The sequence below is a fragment of the Passer montanus genome, unplaced genomic scaffold, assembly GCF_014805655.1.
Source record: "Passer montanus isolate IOZ18808 unplaced genomic scaffold, ASM1480565v1 scaffold29, whole genome shotgun sequence".
Classification (NCBI taxonomy): Eukaryota; Metazoa; Chordata; class Aves; order Passeriformes; family Passeridae; genus Passer; species Passer montanus.
In genome coordinates, this window is record NW_024367596.1 from 9,894,093 (window position 1) to 9,907,990 (window position 13,898).

General features: G+C 46.7%; 1 protein-coding gene across 3 annotated transcripts in view; it reads left to right on the forward strand.

Moving 5' to 3' along the window:
• LOC120504263 (LIM domain containing preferred translocation partner in lipoma) overlaps window positions 1–13,898 on the forward strand; it is a 336,133-nt gene that overhangs the window by 2,271 nt on the left and 319,964 nt on the right. The window contains exon 1 of one of the 3 annotated variants that reach the window (XM_039713606.1): window positions 18–154. The exons of the other annotated variants lie outside the window; for them this stretch is intronic. The gene's annotated coding sequence lies outside the window, so the exon portion shown is untranslated. Of the gene's footprint in view, window positions 1–17; window positions 155–13,898 lie in introns of those variants that run through there. 3 annotated transcript variants of the gene reach the window in all.

A 13,898-nucleotide genomic window follows, 5' to 3' on the forward strand; every position in this document is an offset into this window, starting at 1 on the left:
GCCGGTGCCGCAGGTGCACCTGGCCCGGGCCGGGGCTGCCGCTGCCCCGCCCCGCCGCCCGCCGACCCCCGGCCGCGGCTCGTAGTAAATAGTCAGTTCAGTAAAGCTCCGGCAGCTTTTTATATGCCGGGGGAGGCCCTGCCTTCCCCACCAGGTAAGGACGGAAAAGTTTCCCACACCCTGACGTCACCCACGGCTTTTTTTTTTTTTTAAGCATAAGTTTATTTTTTGCCCTCCCCCTTTCGTGCTCTCCTCTTTTGAACAGGCAGACCTTTCTCCTGCCATTGCTCAGGAGCACTCCCCGCGCCCCGGGGCCGTGCTGGGAAGCCGGCAGTGCTCCCGAGGAGGCGTTGATGAAGCAACTCCTGCCTAATTGCTCTGCCTCCCGTACCTCGAGGTGCAGCTTGGCCCTGCCGGTGAAACAAACGAGAGTTAGCTTCTCCTGCTTTGTTTTCGTTATTTTTTGTTTGTTTCTTTTTTCCTACACCTGTAGAAATTGACTTTTTAACCCAGTTGTGTTGTTCTTGAGTTAGTTTCCTGTCTGTTTCTTTATGTTTTGCTAGGCAATTGGTACACAAAAGTTTAAGGAGCTTGCAGGAGCCATAAAACCTGCTGATGTGTCTCTCTGCACATCTGCAACACCTTGGTCCCTCTGCACAAAGGGTTTTGACCCATGCGAAAAAGGAAGCTCTCACATAGATGCCATAAGTGTTTTTGGACACATTCCAGGATTTCTGTGCTTCCATTGACTTACTTACCTGTAGAGTTTGTGCTTGTACATTCCAGGAATGATTTCTGGGGCAAGAGCTGAGAGAATGGGGAGTGCCTGGGAGCCGGGTGATACAGCAGGTGCTGGCTCACCAAGTAATTAGAGAAATGGGATATTGGGAAAGTACAGGAACATGCAAACCTGGAGAAGAGGACGCAGCATTTCATCTCTATGTTAATAATGTGGCTGTGTTCTTGCTGAAAAATGTTGGCTGCTGTCCTGTGTGTAGTTCAACCTGCTGTGCAGCAGGACAGTTTAGGGATGTGGGGGACTTTCTAATTATCCCCACCGTTGCTGAAGCAGGACTGGCCCACACAAGGCTAAATAATACTCTGTGATTTCCCTTGGGAAATATGTGTGTCTGTGGATAAAGATTTATTGTTGAAAATTACTCTGTCTGTTGGCTTGGTCTGTCTCACCCTGCCCACCCCATGACCTTACAGCCTGTTGCTCCTATATTTATTAGCTCTGTTATTCCCCTACTTCAGCTGTTTAGCCTTTGTTGGAAGTTTTTCCCTGTGTGCTGGGCTGTCAGCAGCTCATGGAGTGGATGGTGTCCACAGAGGCACCTGTAAGCAAGCCCCTACCCTCCCTGTCGAATCCTGCCTTTAACTTTGTTATAATGCAGGTGTTGCTAATGGGCCCTTCAGGCTTGTTGCCGTTGTTCCATAAATGGTTTTAATTTAATTGTTTCATTCAGGCTTTCTTTTTCCACCTGGCTCAGCTTGTGTGGGCTGGGAAAACCTGCCAGATCAGGGACACCTGGGTCCAGCAGAGCAGCAGCAGTAAGTTGCCATCAGGAATGGTCCTGTGGAGAGAGGCTGTGTAGTGGGTAGGAGACCTGCTTCCCAAAAGTCACTGCCACCCTGTGTGTTGTGTGGCCGTGGGCACGTTGGCTGTGTGTGTCCCATGTTGCCAGCAGTCCTGGTTGGTGGCATGCAGCCCTTGTATGCTGTCTAGGTAAGCTCCAGGGTGGAAATGAAACACATGTCCAGGAAAATGAAGCTAGAACTGTCTCATTAAAGTTTCTTTAGGTGCAGCTCCAAGCTGCTCTGAATTGCTGATGTTCAGTCTCCATGGTGCCTGGGTCAGTGAGAATTACTGCTTTTCTTGCTGTACAGCTCTGTCTTGTCTCTGTCTTGCCAGCTCTGATTGCCTGATGTGGTTGGTAGTGGTGGGGGAGAAGCTGGTATTGAGCTGGGGGAGAAACTCCAGTTTGTGTTGCTCAGAGGTGAGATTTTTACCTTTGGAACATGTTTGGAGATAGCCTGGATGTCAGGGCAGGGTGCTGGTGAGCATGCCCATCTCAGTGTGGGTTCCAGCTTTGTGAATCCTTTCTCTTACTTGTGTTTGGTGGACAGTCACCCAGCTTTAGGGGATAAAAGTATTGAATGATGTTGTCTCTGATGTGCTGTTGTGAAACCAGGAAAAGCAGGCAAAAGCCTGGCTCTACACTGGCAGGTCAGAAGTGATATTGGGATCTTGGGAATTGTGGTTACTTCACCTGTCTTGTCTCCTGGAAATTTGCAGAGCACATTGTATTTCCAAGTTGGATTCCTCTGAGAAACACCCTCAGCTGTGCTGTGTTAGTGGGGTAATGGGCACAATGAGGAGCTGGTGCAGTGTAATAAAAGCTATCAAGCAGTGTGATGGCAGATTCAGGTGTGCATCCCTTGCTAAAGCACTTGTTTCTCTAGGATGTCCAGGGATGAAGCTCCAGAGTTGGATTAGTGAGTTTTGAAAGGTACCTAATAGTGTTGGTTGCAGTCTCAGGGGAGCTGGAGTGATTTTACATATATCACCATCAGTATGTATTTTTAATTATAACTCCTAGTAAGAATTATGGTGTGGGGGTTCATGCTCAGAGTGGAGACACCATTCTGTTTTGGAGCCTGGCTGTTGCCTTGTTTAAATCTCTGCTTGTGTCCTTACTTACCTGCCTTACTGTAAAACTTAAGTAATATTCTTGTGATCAGTCGAACTTTATGTATGCAGTTTTGGAGAGGGATGGTAAGAATGTCTGGGAGCTGGAAAACTTGAGGGAGTTTTACAAACATTATAGAGTCACTCCTATTAAAAGGATACATGTTAGAAAAGTGTCAGAGAAACCCTAAGTGCTGTGGGAAAGGGATGTCTGTTCCTTTGTAAAAATGAAAGCCAAGGTGAAAGTGGTGGATTCAGAGTGAAGTAATTAATGGTGGTGTTTATCATGCAGAATGTTGCTGAGAACAAGAGTTTAGCCAAGTGTGAAAAGAAGATGGGATGGTTGTATGAGTGTCAGGGACAATGAGAGTTGTACCAGCTCATGGTGGTGCCCATTGTATCATAAACATCTAATTGGCAAGAAGAAACAGTTTCACATAGGTTTCCATGAAACATCTCTGGCTGACACTAGATAGACACAGATAGAGAAAAGCAGTAGCTTGGGTGGATGACAAATTGTTCCAAGAACACAGTTTCCGTGTGTCTGTGGAAACAAATACCCTCAGGGTGCCCACAGTGGTTTCTCTATTGCTCTGCCCCTCGTGGTTGTGTGAACAATACATTCTCAGTGGCATTTTGTCGCTCCCCAAGCTTCTGAAAGCCTGACCCACACAGCTCTGCCTTTCTCCTACTGAGCTCTTCTCTCCCTGGCATGGCTTTGAGAAACACTTGCACACTCTGCTCTGGCTGGCCCCAGATGCTGGGTTTCACCTTCAGCTGATTGCCCAGGCTCTGCTGTGCTCTCTGGCAGCCCTGCTAAGGTGGAGCCAAGTCCCTGTGAATACATGGAGAGATTTTAAAGATGGCATCAGGATGGTGAAGAAATATACACTGGCCAAGAGTAGGTACCTTCCAAATCAGGAAGGGATTCTTTAGATATGTGCGTGTTTTTTAGGTACTTTGTTTCTGATGGGGAGGAGCCTTCAGGAAAGTAAGATGAATACAAAGTCCATGTGACCCAGCAGAAGTCTGTGATTCAGCATCTGTGTTTGCTGTGTGCACATGTGAGTGTGACAGTGATGCTCCTGTCTGGAGACAAGGACCTCCACAGCCAGTCTTTCACCCCAGTAGCTTTCTCATCTCCCTTTGCTCTTGCATCAGTGTAGTTCTGTGAAAAGCTAGAGAGATTACTGCAATTGTAGCCAGAGCAGAGGAGGAAGGAGCAAAGGAGATGGAAACCATAAATTATGAAAGGATGTGGGTTATCTGATGCACAGATTCACAAGGAACAATGCCTTTAAAGAGTGTGGGTTATACATAGGAAAATACTTGAAATAACTTTACAAACAAGGGTTCCAGAGGAAGGATTGGAGGGAAGATCTTGTGTTTGGTGTCCATGTGTGCATTGGAGGAGAGAATCAGTTAAGTTTGAAGAACGTAGTGTTTTTCTCTTTCTGATTTAGGAAGCTCTTTGTTTTGCAAAATAGAAACAAACAGAGAAAAGAAAACAACAAATCAAACCGAAAACCACAGACCAGAAAAAACCCCCACAATACATTAAAGCTTTTGAGCGCTTATGCCTTCCTGAGAAGCAGAGTTTAACAAGGTTAGTTCTTTTCTTTCATCCTTCTCCTGGGCATGGCAGGCCGTGTAGGGCTGGCAATGTTTTCCAGTCCAAAAAGAAAAACAACTAAAACTTGTTACCCTCACTTAATCATTGCAATTAAGGTTATCGGTAAAGACAACTCAGTGGAGATTCTGTTGTGATCTCCAAGAGCTGGTTTCGATCAGGTTCTGAGCAACTGCAAGAGCTGGCATGAAAATGATCATTTTTTAAGTCACTGTCAGCAAGTCTCTGTCATTTTAGACTGTCAGTATCTGTTGTTGGGATCTGTGGGTGACAGTGACACACGTGTGAGTCAGAAGAACTCACAAACTATCACAATATGCTCAGGGAAGGAAAACAAACATCGGTGGAGTTGTGGGCTGCTGATAACCTTTTCTTAGACAATGTTATAAGCTTTGGAGTGTTGCAGGCTGTTAGGATGTTTTCTGTTGCTCTTGGTGGCATAAGGAACTTTGGAATACTGTGATTCCTCAGCAAATTCATGAATTACTTAGGTTGGTTTGGGGGCAGGGAGGGATGCATGAGGGTCTCTGGCTTATGCCAGTTTTGTTGCTGGGTATAGCCCATCAGCCCTCTTTGGGGTTTGCAGATCTGGCTGGGAGGGATCCTGTCTTGTGCCTTAGAGAGTTTATGTGCATGAACACCCTCTAAGTAGGTTCCATTCAGCTCCTGGCTGCCTTCCTCCCCTTGCTCCTGCTGCTCAGTGATGCTTCAAGGCAGGAAAACTTCCTCCAAATCTTGGATGATTGTGCTGCCAGTGGAATAGTTAGTTGAGATTTAATATGGCCATTATCTTTAGGTAATAAAGTATCAGCTAACTTGCCATAACTATCTTGTTTAATGTCTATTAAAAGCCCCACATACTTCACTCACTGGGTGAAATTTAATAGAAGTTCATCTAAGCATTTACTGCTTATTTAATTTAAAAATAAGTTGATCTCCATGACTGGAGTAACAGGCACTAAGGATTTAATTAACATTTAGTAAACTGCCCTGTTAGCTCTGAATTGCACAGTCAGGTCTTGTTTATTCATCAATTTGTAACTACCCTCTCCTTTTTTTTTTTTTTGGCCATTTGATCTCATTGTGGGGAGCTGGAGTCATCTTCTATTCTCCCTCTGCTCCTGATCTCTTCTCACATGGAGAGCCTGTGTCAGGGCTGTGGGCTGGAATACTGCCGAGGAGCTGGGACCCAGCTGCTCAGATTGAGACCAGCCCAGACAGCTGGGCAAAGGCAGGTGGGATGGAGGAGACTGAATTGACAGGTTGTCCCACAGGCCTTGAAAAAGGATCTGTGGAGCCCCATGGGGTGGGTAGGGTTGCACTGTGTAGTGGGTTAGAAATGGTCCAGCTTCAAACCTTCCCTTAAACTGAGCTCTGTTATGTTTGAGTATCTCCTGTATGGCTTTTTCAGCAGTGTGGCTGCTGCATGGAATTCAGGTTGGTGAGGTTTGCTTTTTGGATGGAGAATGTTGGGGTGTTGTTACAGGTGATTTGTGGGTGGTCCTGCTGCAGAGGCTGTGGTGGTTGTACCCCAGGTGGGGTGGTTTCTGTGTCAGTAATGTGTGCATGTGCATTTTACACGTGCTGTGTGCACGTACCCTAAGGAGATCTCTGTTTCAGCAGTTTATTACCTCAACAGATTTGAATTACTCCACTTAGTGAGGCATGAATGGAAGCAAGGAGTCTCCCAGATAGCCAGGCAGCAGCGCCTGGCTTGGGAGAGTGATTGAATTAGCAGCTGATAAGTGTCTATAGCTCCAGCTGCTGCATCATCACTACCTCACTAGCCTGGGTGTCGGTGAAGTCCCTGTTCAACCTCTTTGCTGAGGGACATCAGCTGGCTTGGATTTGACACACCTTGTTGTTTGAGATAGAGACTTGATTTGCTTATCGTGAGTTTGGGCAAACCTTGAGAGATAGTTCAAGGTATTAGTGTGGCCAAGACAAGCCTATAATCTGGATATCCCCAGAAAAAAAATGGATAGTGATTGTGGCAGCCACGTGGCAAACCTGTGGTTGTTTGCATGCTGTGAACTTTGTTAAAAGAATGGTGTTAAAGTTGCAAAGTCCAAAGCTATGAAATGTCGTTGAAGGTCGTTGAAACCTTAATTAACCCTCCCCTGCAATCAGGTTTTATGATATAGCCACTTAATTGCCAGAGCACCTACTCTTTGTGCCCAGAGTGGAAGGTGATACTTAATGAGCATCTATTCAGTTGCTTTTCTCTTTGTGTAATGTGTGGCCCCAAGCCTTATTTACCACGTACTGTTCAAATTCAAGACAGAATGCAGAGTTACTAATTTTCTTTTGTGCTTTTCTGGAGCGCTCTTTGCTCTTTCATTGGAGCACTTTGGAAGCTGGAGGAAGTATTTTTGTAGTGCCTTCCCAATGTGAAGGAAAATTGTTCTTGCCATTTTACTGGTGGGACACTGAGGCTTGGAGAGGCACGAAACTAGCTGTCTCACATCACCCTTGACACTGAAATCATGGAGTAAAAAGGAGTTAGACCAGGGTTGTTCTCTTAAGTGTGCAGTCATAACTGATAATAAAGCAAAGAAATGGTTGGGAAGAATTGTTTGTAATTACAGACTGAAGTTAACATCCTTTCTGCTCAACTCCAGAGATTACTCTGAACTGTTCCTTGCACTTATGCTTATCTTCTCCCATATTTCCTACTGTACCTGCCTCTTATGCATTATCATCATTATCTTTGAGTGGGGGCAAAGCCTGTACTTACCTTGCATGAGTATTAAAATACCTAACTTAGTGTGGAAGCTGGTCTTTGCCTCTGGCATTTGGAGGCTAGAGCAGATTAATGCTGTTGGAACTGAAATGTGGTGGTGAGGAGGTCCAGAAATGAGCCACAGAGATGTTTAAGGTCCAGGGGATATTTATGTATAAAAATACCTTTCAAGGAGTAGAAGTAATGAGGACTTCACATCATCTGCTTGCTGCTTCCTCAGTGACTTGTTTTACCATGTAAAGTGTGACTGACATTTTTCAGCGTTGGAGCTTCTTTTAAAGCTTCAGTTGAAGCTTCTTTTAAAGCTTATTCATCACTTCTGATCCTGCAGGCTATGTTTTTGGAGAATGAGAATTATGCCTTCCTTAGCACTGTTTCACTTTGGTGCTTTTTCTGAGAATCCATTTCTTTTTCAAGTTCCTTGGGATGCAGAGCTGAGCTTGGAAAACACGACATTGCATCTTTGCCATTTAAGGAGGTCTTGGTGAACCTTCTGCGTAGTAAGTTTGAAATTCAAGTGTGTGAGTAATCCAGCTGAACTCTGCAGTTACGTGTGTGCCTGAAGATAAGCGAGTGTTTTAGCACTGTCCTGTACCCAAATCCTAACCTGTTCCCTAAGGCAGACAGATGGGGAACAAAAAGTGCAAAGGGTTAAAGTTACTGAGGAGATGTCAGGCTTCTTTCCTACTGTACCATGCAGAGTGACCAGAGCCTCACTGCAGTGAAGAGTCAGCCTTATACAGAGCAGGAGATTGGATTGTGAGTGGTGCAAACGTTTGCAGACTTTTAGAAGTGGCAATAAGTGAAGGACTGTGGGGCAGAAGCATATTTTGGAAGTTAGGAATGATGCCTTGGACCACTGTATTGCTGCAGGAATGAGTGCAGGGTTCTTGCCATGTGGTGCCTCCTTTGAGTGTCTCCCTCTGCTTCTAAGGTTTGGGAACGTGGCCAGAGCAGCAGGTGGACTTTAAACAATATAAATGAGCATGTCTTTCTAAAGCACTCCACCCACTCAGGTCCTTGAAGTGTCTGGGTGAAAGGATGACAGCTCACAGAGTGCCTGTGTGTCTCCTTCCATGGCTTGGCACGGCGTGTTTTGCTCTGTTGTGTGGGAGAACTGTGAACTTGGGGTGTGTGGAGGCTGGGGAGGTTGGTTGAGAAATTTTTAAGGACTACATCGTAGCCTGGGAGAAGGAGCTATAAGAGCAGAGCTCATTGCCTTTCCATGCACGAGGATCCCTGCAGGGTGTGTTCATTTATAAGTCATCCTGGATGAAGTTAGTTACTCCATGCCCTCATTGCACACACAGCCTACAGGCAGTGTGTTGTGGGCACTGTTCCTACAGCTGGGTATCACATTTCATTGAGGATGCAGGGCAGGTGGCTTGATATCCCCTCACCTTTGCACTGCTGGGTGCATTGCTTTTCTCTGCTCTGTCCTGGGATAGGGTAGAGAGGATTGCTCCAGTGAGTAACAATGATCATCTGTGCTGCTTGTCCCCACCCTGTCTGGGATCAGACCACTCTCTGGACTCTTGTGCTCAGATCCACATCACCCTGCTTCCCTGGATGCCATGGCCCAAGCCTCCAAATCTGTATTCATTTGCACACCTGATGTGGTGTGTTAGGTCTGGGGTTATGCTGTCAAGTGCCAGAAGTCCAAATGAAAGTGATCTGCTCCAGCTTTGTTGGCTTCAGGGCAGCTGCCTGCCTGTGTTGGCTGTTCCCTGTCCCTTGAAGTGCAGTGAGGCACAAGCAACCTGATGGGTTTTTGCAAGAACTGTTGATAAATTTCTTGTGTCTCAGGTGATTTGATTCTTGCCTGATTAAGGGTGTGCCCATTTTCAGGGGCGGAGCTGGACGTGCAAAGGTAGCTGTGTTTTCAGAAAGTCGGTGGCTCATCTCATTTAGTTTTAACTCCCTTGGCAGAGGACCTGCTAGAATGGGAATATATTTTGTGTGTTTTAGTTGTGCAAATTCTACCTGATGTAGAATGAAAGTGATTCCAGATGTTTTTGATCTGCAGAAAGACAATACCTATCCATCTAATGAAAGACATGAGTAATTCTGGGTATGGTATTGATATACTCCTGGTTTCCTTTTGTCCTTTATCTTTGTTTCCATATCCAATAGCCAGGATTTTCTTGTGTTGTCCATATCTTCAAATTTGACCAGTAGCATCTTGGGCTGGGCCTGGCACTTATTTTGCTACCTGAAGGAGAGTTGTGGGTCTGGCAAACAGTGTGCATCAAATTCCTGTGAACCTAAGCAAAGAGCACAAGCTGCATCCATGAAGTGATGTCTGGGTCTGAGGAGGTCCTGCCCTGGGAGGTGAAGAATGCTGAGAGAAGAGCAAAATGATTGACTTGCAGACATAGACTGATTATGACCAGAGATCAAAAAGATGTAGAAAGTGCTTGTTAGCAGAATGTGACTAAGATAAAGACCTGATAAGTATTGAAATGTGTGGAGGAAAGGGAAGCAACAGCTTCTGACAGAGCAGAGCTGTACATGTAGGATTTGCAACTTGGTGCAAAGCAATTCTGGGTCATGGGAACGTGTGGCTACTGTGGTTCTGCCCCTGCAAGCCATTGCCACTTATGTCCCTGTAACAAATGTTCGGTCTGGAACCCACTTGGGCTCTTCCCATCCTTCCTGGGGAGTTCATCTCCCTCACGGCTGTCCATCGCTGCAGTTTCTGAGCTGTGCGTACTCCCTGTCTCATTCCTCAGCCCTTACTCACAGGAGGCCTCTGTGTGAGGGAGGGACACCCAAGAGAAACATGAAACTTGTAAAGTCCCTTGCCACGAGGAATTTGGGTGGCTGATCAGCTGCAGCTGGGTGTTTGGGAGCCTGCTGGAGGTCTGTGGGCTGTGAGTGTGATCTGCAGCACTCCAGAGCGTGGGATGGAGCTTGGGGGAAGGTGGTTTTCCCCTGCAAAGGGCAACCCCTATCTGGGGGCTCCTGGTAGAGCTGCACTTGGCCCAGCCTGTTAGCAAAAGTCAGTTGTGCATTTGGATGGGGTAAAGTGGAGGAGGGGAGCAGTATGAGTCACTGAAGTTATCAGCCACCAGAAGTAGGCTGTAAGCTATAGGGGACACCTCGTGCCTCCATCCTAAAACAGTGAAATGTGCCAGGGGAGATACAGCCGTATGTGCAAATACAGCGTGTGGGTTTGGGTTTTGGTCCAGCATTCCCATCCATAAATAGGCCAGCCCCTTCCTTACGCTAGCGTTTGTGTGCACTTCTCAAACATGAACCAGCTAATCCCAACAGATGTTTGGCAGCCTCCAGAGCCCATAAGGAAGTTAAATATCATTGCACTTTGCTAGAGAGATACGCAGGATTCCAGTAACACCTGCTAGGAGGTCCCATTGGAGCCGTGTGTGTTGGTGGCTGTGTGGGCTCAGCTCAGCAGGGCACCTGCTGCCGTGGCCTCAGGCTGCCCTGGCACACTGTGTGAGGGCTGTGCTGGGCTGCCATTGACATCAAAGACACAACTTCCTTTAGGTTGTGAGGGAGAGTGGGATTTAGCAATATGTTTATACACTCCCACTTTAATAAAGTCTAGTTGAAAGGAGAGAGCTGTGGGTTTTGTTTGCTGCCTGCCTTTGTCCATGTGCTGATGTGTCCACTTCCATGGGGGCTGTGTGTGAAGTCCTGGTTGGACTGTATCCTGAGTTCCTCTCTTTCCCCGACTGTCAACATTTAGTTGCAGGCTTTAACACCGCTGAGAACAAGAAAGTGGTGATTTATTCTGGGGTTGTCTCTGGACTGACCAGTTTGTGATTCAAGAAGGACTGAGGATCATATTCATTTTTCCTGGCCTCTATTTCTGCTCTGGCTGGGTGGCTGTCCTGATTTTTTGGCAGTGTTGTAATTATAAGACTGCTGAGTGAAGTGCTTGGGACAGCAGTAGGATAGCTCTGGATTACAAATACATCAAGCACTTTTCTTAGGTGTTCCCCCACTCGGTTCTTCAACAGTCTCTGTGAAATATAAATGATGGCTCTGAATACCTGCATGTTGTTAAAGCTTCCTGGAGTGTCTTTAGGGCACAGACCCCACCAGTTTTTGCCATTCAGCACCTCAAGAAGTCTTGGGTGTCTTCTGTGATGACGGGCTGTGGGCTGCTTGTCCTGTCCCTCGTTGCTCTGAACCTGCTGCAGTTGCTTTGCTACACCAAGTGTGTGCATCTGACTGTAGCCTGTGCTGCCAGCGGCTGCTGCCCAGCCTTTTTGTCTGCATTAGTTTAATTGAGTGAGGAGCTTGCAGGAGAAGCTATTCATTCCCCTGGTAACTGTGCTTGACAATCAGGAGTTATTCTGGGGGTGAAGGACTTGTACAGATTTGTTTACCTTGGTTGGGGATCCATAACCCCTAATAGTTTCTTGCTCATAGGAGCCGAGTGGACTTGGTTTGCTGCTAATTAAAAGCCAAAAGGGTATGTAGTCTTTTCCAACATAATTACCATCTTTGGTGAACAGAGCAAAACTATGCTGACTTCCTATTTGTTTCTAAACCCCTTGCTTGTGTGCTGTGTTACTTTGCACTGGCCCTGATGCACGGGAGGGCCCCATCGGGGCCAGCAGCTCCGTCCTGGTGCACAGGGAATTTGTGCTTGAATCCTTTGTCTACTGTTCTACCGAAGGATAAATATAGAAGAAGCAGAGGGTTGTTAAAAATGTTATGAAGTTAATAATTACATTTAGGATCGAGAATGTGTTTTCTTGGTCGGAAGCCATTAAAGGCGATAGAAGTGAGTGTGTGTACCCTGTGTGCCAGAGCGTGTTTTTATCTTGGCTTTTTATGGGCTAAAAACCAGCAGGAAGAAGAAAAAGGTTTTGAATGTGTGTCTGTGCTCACTACCAGGAACTCCAGTTCCTAGATAGTTTAGTTTCTATCACCAATTGGTTTCAGATATACATTGACTTTGATTCATGTGTTGAGTTGGGCCTGTTTCAGTGGAAGATGCCCCCTTTCCTTTCTGTTTGCCCAGTCTCTGCTTCTGTCAAGTTTTTGCCTTGACACGACTGTACCTGCAGCAGGAGGGGGTCTGAGAGTCTTTTTCGGCTGGTTCTGAGTGTTCCTGGCAAATGTTTGTGCTCCTTCTGTGCAAATTGGAGGGGTTGGCTGATGGCACTGCTGGGTTGAGGGCTGAAAGATGTCCTGTCCAAGGTGGCTGGGCTCCCTGGAAGTAGGGCCTTGAGCTCTGCAACTGCTGTTTGCTCTCTGTGTGAAAAGCAGAAGTCTCCAGCCTTCTGTTTATCCTCACCATTACCTCATGGTGGGGTTTGGGCCCCTGAGCTCCAGCTGGGGTAGGAGGAATGGCTGTCTGGGCAGCAGTCAGTGGCTGAACATCCATCCTCTCAAAGGAATGGTGCTGGGGTGGGCAGGAATCTCTCAGGACTAGGTTTAGAGGCTGGGACAGGATCAGCTCCATTCATAATGCTCTGGAAATGGATGTGTTTGACCTGCTGTAGAGGCTGGTGATGGCAGCTGTGCCCGCTCATCTGCAATGCCCCCTTTTGCTTTTGCACCCTGGGTACAAAAGTGAGTTGTGTTCACTTTGCACAGGGAGCGTTCTCAAAATTGCTGTGCTCTACTGTGGCATGTGCAGGGAGCAGCAAAGGGGCTGTTATTTTCTTAATCTGCCTGTTTGATGAGGCAGTATCTGGCTGTGCCCTTAGCAACAGGTTTTTTAATGCAGATCAAGTCTCCTGTTTTAATTGACTAAGAAAAAAGAACTTGAAGAGGGTATGAACCCATGACCTTGAGATAAATAGTTTCTTATTGAGTTTCTGAGCCCCTAAGCCGCCCCCTCTTGTGAGAGTAGCATGGTTTAATCAAAGGTCAGAGGCTTTGTTGCTCTCTGAACGCCTCAGAAAAAGAGGGTGACATGAGAGAGTTCTCCCCGGTCCTCTGTGACTGCAGTCATTTTTGGCCTGTCAAGTTCCCTTTGAGCTCACTGTGCTTGTCCTCTGTTCCTGGGTGATGGCTCTCTTGACCTTCTGTGGTCTCTGTGAATGCTGATAAAGACCTGGTGATCAGGTCAGCTGTGTTTCTGGGGGTTGGAACTATATATATGGTGGCTATGGGCAAATGGCTTTTGCAAGGCTGCTGTGAGCCCCTGTGTGCAGCATGCAGATTCACAGCCCTGATAGGACATAACCTTTGCTTGCCAGCTCTTCCCACACTGCTCCCACGCGTGTCTCCTGTTTCTAGGCTGAAAGCCAAGTGTGGGATCTCACACACTGCTGTGTGGTCAGTCTTGGCATGCGCTGACTTGTGCTTGGCCCCTGATGCCTAAGCTGTTGCAGTTGATCACGGAGGTCCCCCTTCATTTTATTCTGTGTTTCTTTCTTGGGTGGTGACCAGGCCTGTGTCTGTACTTCATGTGAGAGGAGCAGTATTAGTTTGTCTTTCTGTCTCCTCCTCTGCCTTCTGTTTTCCTAACTGCAGTCACTAATGCTTCTCGAGCCTGGCTGATGGCTGTCATGGAGCTGGTCTTGCTTGCACATTGAATGCTGACTTCCTTGATTCTGTGCCAGTTCTGTCTTTGAAAGTACTGTCTGGCAAGTCCTGGAGAGATCTTTGCCTCCAAAAGCTTCTGCGGTTCCCTTCTGTTTTTCCCCATCACCAAGTAAAAAAATAAAAACACTTGGCTCTGTAACAAATGCTGGCTTCAAATGCTGGTGACAAAATTCCTGCTGACAAGCTTAGTATGGTAGGGTAGGAGTAGGTGAAGACAGGTGCGATGGTTGTGTTATGCTGTTAGGTGCTCCTGTGAATCACAGAGCTAGACAGAAAAGGTTGAAGAGCCCTTTCCAGGT